Below are 12385 nucleotides of genomic sequence, written 5' to 3'. Positions count from 1 at the left end.
TATGTACATATATATATATATACATATATATATATATTTTTTTTTCCTAAATTTTTGTTTTTTTCTTCTTATCTATTCACGATTCATTTATTTATATATCTCTTTCGTATTCCTTTTTTCAATTCCAATTTTTCTCCTACATTGCTATGTACATATATATATATATACATATATATATATATTTTTTTTTCCTAAATTTTTGTTTTTTTCTTCTTATCTATTCACGATTCATTTATTTATATATCTCTTTCGTATTCCTTTTTTTTTAATTCCGATTTTTCTCCTACATTTCTGTCTACATATATATATATATATATATATATATATATATATATATGTGTATGTATATATATGTATATGAGTATAACGTTTATGGGTTTAGCGAGTAGACGGAAAGTTAGCGGTCTGATCGCGTCGCGAAGGGGTTTATCGATCGGACATTAGGCGATCGGCGCGATGTTATTGGCATGACGCGGCTCTGATTATTATGCGCGCCGCGATCAACGTCGGCCCCCGCCAAGCCTCCTCCTTTTTTTACAGACGTCTTTACATATTCATGCGCGTGCTATGTGTCGATCCGTCCGTTCCTTTACGTCCGTTAGTTCTCCATACGTAAGAGAGAAAGAGAGAGAGAGAGAGAGAGAGAGAGAGAGAGAGAGAGACGAGGGGACAGACATACTGAAAGAGTGAGAGAGAGAGAGAGAAAGAAATTGATTGAAAGAGATAAAGAGAAAAAAAAGAGAGAAAAAGAGAAAGAGAGAAATGTATAAATCGTATATTATATATAAATATATATATATATATATATTTTTTTTTGTATATTATATATATTATTGATAAATTATATTGATTGTTGAAATTCTTCTGAAAGAAAAAGATAGAATGAGATAGACATATAGTATGAATATTTATACTTTTTATATATATATTTATATGTTATATACAAGAAAGAGAAAGAGAGAGATACGTATAACTCATTTATTATACATATATATATATATATATATATATATATATATATATATTATTTATTAAATATATAAATTATTGTAACTCTTATGAAAGAGAGAAATAGAAACAGATAAATGTATAGAACAAATCAATCATTATATTATTAATTATTATATTTATATATATATATATATGTAAAATGTAATTTCTAAGAATAGGAGGAGAGAAAAAGATAGGAAGAGATAGACGAGCGGACTAACAAAAAAAATAGCTGAAGAAAAAGAGAAAAATATAAGTATAAATCGTCTATTATATATATAAAGAGAAAGAGAGGGACAGAAAGGAAAGGAGAAAGACAAGGATAAAAGAAGTGACACGTGCAGAAAGCAAATTTAATTCAACAAAAAAGAGAAAGAGAGAGAGAAGGGAGATATCTATATAAATATTGATAATATTATTTATAAACATTTATACATATTTACGTATATATATACATATATATACATATATATACATATATATACATATATATACATATATGAAAAGAAAGACAAGAACAGAAAGTAAATGATAGTTCTTATGGGAGAATGAGAATAAACGTATATTTATATAAACATTTATATACATTCATATATATATATATATATATATATTTACTTATTTAGTATATACTTTCTATAAATAATATAAACATATTACAATGTATTATTTATATATAAAAAAAAGAACATTGCTATACTCATGGTAAAAAAACAATTCTCTGTATGCACATGCAGAAGAAGAAAAAAGGAGAGAGAAAGAGAGAGAGAGAGAGAGAGAGGGAGAGGGGGGAAGGGAGAAAAAAGGCAAGGACGGAAAGAACAGGCACGTGCTGAAAATTACTTCTATCGTATAAGAAGTGAAGAAAAAAAAAAACAAAACAAAAGAAAATAGAGACTAAGAGAAAAAGAAACGGAAGAAAGAGACGTAGAAAAGCTGGTAGTAGCTTAGTTATAGTGGAGTGAGAAAGAGAAAGATAGAAAGAAAAAGGAAAAGAAGATAAATAGAAAGGGAAAGAGAGAGAAAAAGATAGAAAGAAAAAAGATAGACGGAAAGAAAAAGAGAAAGGGAAAGATAGAATGAAAAAGAGAAAGAGAAAGATAGAGTGAAAAAGAAAAAGAGAAAGATAAAAAGTAAAAGAAAAAGAGATAGAAAAAGATAGAAAGAAAAAGAGAAAGATAATAAGGAAAAAAAGAGACAGATAAAAAGAAAAAGAGAAAGAGAAAGATAGAAAGAAAAAAAGAAAGAGAAAGAGAAAGATAGAATGAAAAAGAGAAAGAGAAAGATAGAGTGAAAAAGAAAAAGAGAAAGATAAAAAGTAAAAGAAAAAGAGATAGAAAAAGATAGAAAGAAAAAGAGAAAGATAATAAGGAAAAAAAGAGACAGATAAAAAGAGAAAGAGAAAGATAGAAAGAAAAAAAGAAAGAGAAAGAGAAAGATAGAAAGAAAAAAAGAAAGAGAAAGATAGAAAGAGAAAGAGAAAGAGAAAGATAGAAAGAAAGGGAAAAGAGAAAGAAAAAGAAAAAGAAAATGAAGAAGGAAAAGAGAAAGATAAAGATAGAATGAAAGAGAGAAAGAGAAAGATAGAAAGACAGAGAAAAAGAGAATGGAAAAGTAAAAGAGAAAGATAGAAAGGAAGAGAAAAGGGGAATGAAAAAGAAAAAGAGAAAGAAAAAGATAAAGATAAAGATAGAAGGAAAAAAGAAAAGAGAAAGATAAAAAGAAAGAGAAAGAGAAAGATAGAAAGAAAAGAAGAAAGAGAAAGATAGAAAGAGAAAGAGAAAGATAGAAAGAAAGGAAGACAAAGGAAAAGAGGAAGATAGAAAGAAAGAAAGAAAAAGAGAAAGATAGAAAGAAAGAGAAAAGAGAAAGAAAAAGAAAAAGAGAAAGAAAAAGAGAATGAAAAAGTAAAAGATAAAGATAAAAAGAAAGGGAAAAGGGGAATGAAAAAGAAAAAAAGAAAGAAAAAGATAAAGATAAAGATAGGAAGAAAAAGAGAAAGATAAAGATATAAAGAAAAAGAGAAAGAGAGAGATAGAAAGAAAGAGAAAAAGAGAATGAAAAAGTAAAAGAGAAAGATAGAAAGAAAGAGAATAAGGGAATGAAAAATTAAAGGAGAAAGATAGAAAGAAATAGAAAAAGAGAAAGAAAAAGATAAAGAAAAAGAGAAAGATAGAAAGATAGAAGGAAAGGAAGAAAAAGGAAAAGAGGAAGATAGAAAGAAAGAGAGAAAATGAAAAAGAGAAAGATAGATAAAAATAAAGAAAAAGAAAAAGAGAAGGATAGAAAGATAGAAAGAAAAAGAGAGGGATAGAAAGATGGAAAGAAAAAGAATATCCTTGATAAGAGACAAGTGCCCTACAGACCATATTTATTTCTCTTTCTCTTTCTCTCCCTCTCTCTCTCTCTCTATCTATTCATCTATCTATCTATCTCTATCTTTCACTCTTTCTTTCTCTTTCTCTTTTACTTTCTCTTTCTCTCCATATATATACATACAGACATATAACATACAGACATATTTACATACATACATACATATATATATATATATACATACATATATATATATCTCTCTCTTTCTATTCTTACAAATAAGAATAAGAAGAATAAAAAGAGAGGGACGATGCACGCGCGCTTACGTACGTTACGTGTCGATCCTGTCCGTGTGTGGGCCTCATATCCGGTGACGCGCGTGCCTCTGCATTCTTAGTAATCTTCTTTCTCTCTCTCTCTCTCTCTCTCTCTCTCTCTCTCTCTCTCTCTCTCTCTTTCTCTATCCATCCATCCATCTCTTTCTCTATCTTTCCCCTCTTCGTCCACATCCACTATCACCTTCACGTCTCGACGCTTTGGGCCCGTATGTCAACATTGAAAATTGACGCGTCCACGCTTATAAAATCCCCTCCCCCTCACCCTTTGCCAACACCCACATCCCCTTTCCCCCACTATTTCTCGTCTAACGCTTCAACCGCGCACCCTTCTCGCTTCATCGCCCTGTACTAAATCTTATCTTAACTCTTTGTCCTTTCTTCTGTATTTTTTTGTTCGTTCGTTCCTTCGTTTGTTTGTCTGTTTGTTCGTTTGTTTGTTTGTTTGTTTTTTTTTTGTTCTTTTGTTTGTTTTTCTTTCCCCCCCCTCTTATTTTTTCTTCTCCTTTCTTTATTATTATTTTTCTTTTTCTTTTTTCCCTCCTCTTCTTTTTTCTTTTTTTTTTCTTTAATTGTCCTTTACTCTCTTTCGTTCGTTCGTTCTTCTTTTTCTTTTCTCTCTCTCTCTCTCTCTCTATCTCTCTCTCTCTCTCTTTTTTTCTTTGTAGAAGCGTCTTCCCTTTTCTCCTTTCTGTTTTCTTTTCCTTGTCAATTTTCCTGTTCTTCCCTTTTTCATTTTTCCCTTTCATTCTTTTATTCTTTTATTCTCAATTTTTGTTTTTCATTTTTCTTCTCTTCCCTTAACGTATTTCGTCTTTATTGGCGTACTGAATCGACGATTTTTGAAAAGAATTAAAATAGAAAAAAGAAAATAATCGTTTGATTTCGTTCAGTTCTCTTCCCTTTTTTTTTTTTTTTTGAACCGATTTACGATTCGTTCGAGGTTTGTTGAGTGTTCCTTTCTTCTTTTTTCTTTTTCTTTTCTTTTTTTCTTTTTTTTTTTTTTTTAATGGCGATACAAGGAGAAGGAGAAAATAACCTTCGGAATGTCTTTGAAAAATTGAATTACATTTGAATATATTGCATATATGTTTATAAATATGTGTATACATATATGTACATGTATATATATATATATATATTTATAAATACTTATATTTATGCATATGATTAATGCATATATATATATATATATGATTATGGGTGTGTGTGTATGTATATATATGTCATGTATGTCATGTATATATATAAATGTACATATATATATTTGTTAATATTTAATAATATAATATATATATATATATATATATATTTATACATATTTATATATATATATATAAAATTTATTTAACGTATATGTTACTTAATACATATTACATAAACATAAATGTATATATTACGTATATATTATATACGTTATGTATATTATACATAATATACATATATATTTATCTTTTCACATTAATATAAAAATAAATAAAAAAAAATATGTATATATATATATATATATATATATATATATATACATATATACATGTGCATATATTATAAATGTACAAATAATAAAAGAACAATATGAAAAATTTGTAATAAACGTTTACACTCCATTCCTCGTAAAATTGTCTGAACCACATCGTTCAGTTACATACATACAATAATGTAAAAGAAGAAGAAGAAGAAGAGGAGGAGGAAGAGGAGGAAGAAAAAGAATAAGAAGAAGAAAAAGAAGATGAAAAAGAAGAAGAAGAAGAAGAAGATGAAAAAGGACGAAGATAGGACAACGAGGATGAAGACGAAAAAAAAAAACTAGAAAAAAAGAAGAAATATAAAAGAAAAGTGGTCGCATCGATGGGGTGGACGGTCGTTCGTTGGACGCCCCATAAACCAGGAAAATGTTCTCTCTCTCTCTCTCCTTCTCTCTCCCTCTTTCTCTCTCTCTCTCTCTCTCTCTCTCCTTCTCTCTCCCTCTTTCTCTCTCTCTCTCTCTCTCTCTCTCTCCTTCTCTCTCCCTCTTTCTCTCTCTCTCTCTCTCTCTCTCTCTCTCTCTCTCTCTCTCTCTCACGTGCTTCGTCTACGAGCAGTCGTTCGAACGATCGTGACGCGTTTAAATCCTCGTCGACTAGAACCTCCTCTCCACCATTTTAACTCTTCCCAGCTCCCCTAACCCCTCCCCACCCACCCACCCAAAGCCAATCCTCACGTTTACAATCACGAACGTAATAGTAATAATAATAGTAGTAATAATAATAGTAGTAGTAATAATAGTAGCAGTAATAGTAATAGTATTAGCAGTATTAGTGTGTAGTATTAGTAGTAGTAGTAGTAGTAGTAGTAGTAGCAATAGTAGTAGTAATAGTAATAATATTAATAATATTAATAGTGTCGTAGTAGTAGTAGTAGTAATAGTAATAATATTAATAATATTAATAGTGCGGTAGTAGTAGTAGGAGTAGTAGACTACCACTAAGTAATAGTAGTAGTAGTAGTAGTAGTAGTAGTAGTAGTAGTAGTAGTAGTAGTAGTAGTAGTAGTAGTAGTAGTGTAGTAGTAGTAGTCGTAGTAGTAGCTTACCACGATCCTTCTTCCCTCGTTTTCTCGGTAATTAGTTACGGTCCTGAAATCCCCATATCTTTTCAAGCCGTACCTACCTATCCAAGTGAGAAAGAGAGTAAAATATAGTAACACAAAGAAAGAGAGAAAGAGAGAGAGAGAGGGAGAGAGAGAGAGAGAGTAAGAGAGAGAGGACATCATACACGTTGGCAAAACTACAAATGAATAAGAGTAAGAGAGACAAAGAGAGAGAGAGAGAGAGAGAGAGAGAGAGAGAGAGAGGGAGAGATGGAGAAAACATCATACACGTTACCTGGATAACAAAAGAGTAAGGAGTAAGAAGGAGAGAGAGAGAGAGAGAGAGAGAGAGAGAGAGAGAGAGATAAAGATAAAAGATACGTGTACAACAATAAAGAAAATAAGTTAGAGAGAGTGAGACAGTTAGATGTTAAACTACATACATGGCTCCTCTTTCTTTCTTCATATATACATATATACGTACATACATATATATATATATATATGTATATATGTAAATATAAACATATGTATGTATTTGTGTCGTATACGGTACTGTCGCAAGACCACCTACGACAAATGTCGACGACTGCTGCAAATAATACCAAGGGTTTGTCCTCACCATCCCCTTCTTCCAAACGTTTGGTTTGTTGTACCACCGATGACAACAGAGAGAGAGAGAGAGAAAGAGAGAGAGAGAGAAAGAAAGAGAGAGAGAGAGAGAGAGAGAGAGAGCGAGCCCTTTAACTGCCAGCTTGGTATCGTTGTTTAGTGCCTTCTGATTACCTGCTTCATTTTTCTTTTCTTTCCTTTTTTCATTTTTTCTTTTTTTCTTTTTTTATCCTTTTTCCTTCCTCTTCTTCTCCTTCTTCTTCTTCTTTTTCTTCTTCCTTTTTGTTTGTTGTTCATTTTTTTCCATGTTCCTTTTTTCGGAATGGCCGAGTGCCAGTAGTACTTACGGGTGGCGACGTATGGTGACTTGTGTTTCTTTATTTCTTACGTTTCGAGAATATCTTATATAGAACTTCTGTTCAAGTTAAGAGAGAGAGAGAAAGAGAGAGAGAGAGAGAGAGAGAGAGAGAGAGAGAGATAGGGAGAGGGAGAGAGAGAGAAGATTCTTCCAAATGGTGGTAGTGTACGATTCGTCCCAATGGCTTGTGGATGGTTGAAAGAGGAGGGCAAAGGAGTGAGAGGAGGTGGCGGTGGGGTGGGGGAGAGGGGGTGGAATGAGGGCCCCACCTAAAACAACGACCGATCGGTACCTGAACCTCGCTATCTCACTATAATGGTGTACCATGGAAGAAAGGGCCCCTGGAGATAACGCCGACGGACAAATGTGTCGAAAGATTTAATGTATTATATCCTCGTTGTCGTTAATTTAACATAAATTAACTTAACTTAACTTAACATTGATTTAACTGTGATTTGAATTGACTCGATTTGAATTGACTTGATTTGATTCAACTTGACTCATCTTGACTCGATTTGACATGATTTAATTTGACTTAACGTGACTCAACGTGATTCGATTTGACTTTATCTTTTGATTCGATACAATTCAATTTTTACGAGAACGAGTATTTTCTTCTGTTTTTTTTTTCGTTTTTGTTTTTCTTTTTTCTTTTCTTTTCAAACGACATAAAAATTCAGATTTATTTTTATAATGGTCGTATACGTGTATCTGCGATACTATATTTGCAAACAAAAAGGCACGTTTTCATTATTTCATTTTTTCATTGATTATTTGATTATTTGATTATTTTTATATTACGTCGTTATCGGTATTGATATTGAAATCGACATTTATAATGATTTCTTCGTAAGAAATTGCAAATAATATATTTATCATCAATGTTACGATGCAATCTATAATTGTCTTATCTAATGAGTAAATAAAAAATATTCCATATATATGTGTGCGTATGTGTATATATGTATGACATAGTTTATATATACATAGTAATTTTTTATCGAATATTTGTTAGATAACTTTGATAATACTTATTGATCTATCCAATATTAATTTTTGATACATTTATATTATAATATCAATTTGATAAATTATATAATAAAATTATATATATATATATATAATTTTATTTATTTAATACTATATATTGTTTATATTTAATAATAAAAAAGTAATCGGCGAAGTAGAATTTAAAACGAACACTTTTAATTTTAACTTCATTTTTCATTTATCTCTTTTAATCATCCTTTCATTTTATATTCAATTTTTATTTATCTCTTTTAATCATCGTTTCATTTTATATTCGATTTTTATTTATCTCTTTCATTCATCTTTTATTTTATTCATTTTTTTTAAATTCATTTTTCATTTAGATCATTTTTCTCATACAATTTTCATTTATCTGTTTCATTCATCTTTTATTTTATTGATTTTTCATTTGGCTCATTTTTCTCATTCATTTTTCGTTCGGTTAATTTTTTTTCGATTCATCCCTTTTTATTCATTTCCATTGTATTTCTTTCTTTTTTTTTCTTTTTTTTTTGTAATCGATTTCTTTCAATTCGTTTCTATAATTCATTTTTTATTTTCAATTTATACGTCTAGTAATTTTCCCCTATGTGTGCGTGTGTGTGTGTGTGTGTGTATATATATATGTGTGTTTATTGAAAAAAAAGAAAAAAAAACAATTATTGATTCTAAACATAACAATTTCCATACTATAGATTCTAAAATCTTTCGACGATACCCTCCGAATATTTTCGTCTTTCTTAAGATCATAAATCTGGGTCATAATTGGCATGAGCCGTTTAATCGAAAGAACATCTCAGGTGGTACGACCCAACGAGGTCAATCCAATATCTAATATTTTTTCGACAGATTTTACTTTTTCTCCAAAATTATTTTTCTCCTCTCATAAAAATATAAAAATATTTTTCTCTTTCTTTTTTTTTTCGAACCTCTTCTAAAAATATCAAAATAAAGAAATAAGAAATTATCAGGTGAGAAATATCAATCGTATTTATTTACCTAACAAATATCCAACAAGTCTAGAATTTAACACACAAATAGATCATTGATTATTATTATTATTATTTATTATAATTATAATAATTATTTTTTTTTTCATTAATAATAAGAAATATAAATAAATATATGAATACTTTTTCAGAATAAATACATATATATATATATATATATATATATATATATCGGATGAGATCGTTGAAATATTTTTTCTACGACGAATTTTATACACTCGATAATATTCAGTCAAAAAGTTTTGATTATTATTATTATTATTATTATTGTTGTTGTCAATGTGATGTATTTTTTAATTGTTGATAAGAAGAAAAAAAATTGCCAACAACACACGGTGTTCCCAAGCGGTCACCCATCCAAGTACTAACCGTGCCCAACGTTGCTTAACTTCAGTGATCGGACGAGAACTGGTGCTTTACAACGTGGTATGATCGTTGACTTATAAATCAAAATTTTATTACGCAATTTTGTTCTACATTCCATTGGTTTTATTAAATGTTTCTTTAAATTATAAAATATATATTGCTATTCGTATATATGTAAAAAATTAAATGACATATATAAAACAAAGGAAAAAATTCATATTTTTTTATCCAACGTATACGCGTGAATATACTACGTATCTCATCGAAAAATCTCGTAAATCTTACCAGTAATAATTTCAACATTTATATATGTACTATAAACATATAAAATACTTAAAAGATTTGATTTTGAAATTTAAAAAAAGCCAAAAAAAAAGAAAATAGAAGGAAATTTAATACAAAAATTAGTCCAACGACAAAAAAGAATTGCACATAAATCGCTTTTCTCTCTTTTTTTTTTTTTTCAAAATCGTCCCTAAAACATTTTTCCTTATTCATTCTAACATAACCTTTCTTTTCGAATCCCACTTAGAAATCTTTGACCTTTCCAGTGTGAAACATTACCTGAAAAAATATAGAATTTCTATCACGATCTAATCTATGAATATTTAACGTACGCCTTAAAGATTCGAATCTCGTAATAATCGAACGAAAAAAAAAATAAAGAAAGGAAAAGAAAACGAAAAGAGAAGAAAAAGAAAATGAGAAAATATCAAAGATGGCTACCTACTTCGCACCATTTTGAATTAACTCTCGTAAAACTATCGATCTATCGATATTATTATATCGAATGTATAATTACTTAAACATTTACATGCATTATCGAATTCGAATAATGATATGTAAAATCGTTTAAATATCCATACAAATGTAATATTAATATAAATGTAATAAGAATATAACATTCCCTTTCCTCATTCCCATCGTATCATTGCTACTATTAACCTAAGCAACAATCCGCCATTTTTTTCAATTACGCAATGAATGATCAACAAAATCGTTCCTGGCTTAATGAGTGCGAGAGAAAGAGAGAGAGAGAGAGAGAGAGGGAGGGAGAGAGACAGACAGTAAAAAAAAATGACATACACCTACACAATTCAACAATACACTACTAAGTACTTGCATATATTCGTACATATACAATTACGTGCTTTAAATCATTGAGAACCTAACCTAATTCAGAAACATTTATACTTAATATGTATATATGCATGTATGTATATATGTATGCATATAGGTATGTATGTATATATATGTGTGTGTACATTCTTTAATGCGAATATGTGTTGAATAAATAAATAAATAAATAAATAAATAAATAATTGTAACAAAATTAGCAGATATGTATAAAATTAAGTAAATAAGTAAGTACATAAGCATTGTATGGTGCTTACGATAATTTAATCAGTGCGTGGTTTAAAATCAATGGAAAGGAAAGTCTAACATTTTCATCGCCCATTTATATATATATATATATATATATATATATATATATATATATACACAATAATGTACATATTAGGTTGGAAACTATGAAACGGGCGTTTTTGTTTAGTTATTTATTATCATTCAACACCCGTTTCATAGTTTCCAACCTAATATATTGTATTTTCATTTCCTTCCTGTTGTTATTTATCTCTCTCTCTCTCTCTCTCTCTCTCTCTCTCTCTCTCTCTCTGTCTTTCTTTCTCTGCTTCTCTCATACTTTCTTGATCGTATATCTATATCTATCTCTCTATCTCTTTCTCTTTCACTCTGGCTCACTCACTCTTTTGTTTGTTTCATCCTTTTGTCCATCTCTTTTTTTTCTTTCTTTCTTTCTTGGTAGTATGTCTCTCTCTCTCTCTCTCTCTTACTCTCTTTCTCACTTAATATCACTCATTCTTTAGTTAGTTCCATCTATCTCCATTTAATATTTTTTTTCTTTTTCTTATCTCTCTCTCTGTCTCATTCTTTTTCTTTAAATCTCTCTCTGTCTCACTCTTTCTTTAAATCTCTCTCTCTCTCTCTCTTTCTCTCTCTCACTCTTTTTCTTTCAATCTCTTTCTCTCTTTCACTCTTTTTCTTTCAATCTCTCTCTCTCTCTCTCTCTCTCTCATACTGTTTCTTCATCTTTTTCTTACTCTTTTTCTTTCTATCTCTTTCTCTCTTACTCTCCCTCTCTTTCTGTCTCTCTCCTTCTAAATCTCTTTTTATCAATCTTTCTTTTTCTCTCTTTCTCTCAGTTTTTATGTCTCCTTCTCTCTTTTTCTCTTTCTCTCAATCTCTTTTTATCGATCCCTCTCTCGTTCTCTCTCACACACTCTTTTTCTTTCAATCTCTCTCTCTCTCTCTCTCTCTCCTCTCTCTCTCCTCTCTCTCTCGTTCTCTCTCACACATTCTTTTTCTTTCAATCTCTTTCTCTCTCTCTCTCTCTCTCATACACATACACACTCTTTCTCTTTCTTTCTCATCGTCCCCATCGAGAGGCTAGCGAAACAATAGCACACCTCCGTCAGCTGTATATAATACGGTGGATGAACTTCTAAGAGACTATAGAGAGAATCGGTTCTGCCCACTCTCTGTGAATTTCGTTTTCCGTAAAAATGGCGGTAAGAGAAAAGAGGTCGGGCAATATCTAAAAGGCAACCTACTTAAGTAAGTACTCACTCGCTCGCTCGCTCACTCACTCACTCACTCACTTAGTTAGATCCTGTAGTATAAACGTTGCAAAGTCATACCAGAACTGTAGGCATTCGATGCCGCGGTGTGCATCGCTTTTAAATCTTGATAATGTGCAATAATATGCATCCAGATTTAGA

The 12385-nt window shown here is 30.1% G+C and overlaps 2 protein-coding genes and 1 non-coding gene across 3 annotated transcripts in view; 1 reads left to right on the top strand and 2 right to left on the bottom strand.

The window, feature by feature from the left end:
- LOC124432392 (probable serine/threonine-protein kinase yakA) overlaps nucleotides 1-12385 on the top strand; it is a 114031-nt gene that overhangs the window by 66968 nt on the left and 34678 nt on the right. The gene's annotated exons all lie outside the window — the stretch shown is intronic.
- The window catches only part of LOC124432393, a 38966-nt gene that overhangs the window by 7057 nt on the left and 19524 nt on the right, over nucleotides 1-12385 (bottom strand). Inside the window, exon 3 of the mRNA XM_046981333.1 lies at nucleotides 12305-12385. This exon is cut by the window's right edge and continues 126 nt beyond it. The gene's annotated coding sequence lies outside the window, so the exon portion shown is untranslated. The remainder of the gene's footprint in view (nucleotides 1-12304) is intronic.
- LOC124432601 lies at nucleotides 9539-9658 on the bottom strand. The gene has a single exon (XR_006944338.1). It is a non-coding gene; the product is annotated as a 5S ribosomal RNA (ribosomal RNA).

This window comes from Vespa crabro, chromosome 25 (genome assembly GCF_910589235.1).
Source record: "Vespa crabro chromosome 25, iyVesCrab1.2, whole genome shotgun sequence".
Taxonomy (NCBI): Eukaryota; Metazoa; Arthropoda; class Insecta; order Hymenoptera; family Vespidae; genus Vespa; species Vespa crabro.
Note: the sequence above shows the minus strand (reverse complement) of the source record. Positions and strands in the feature narration are given on the sequence as shown.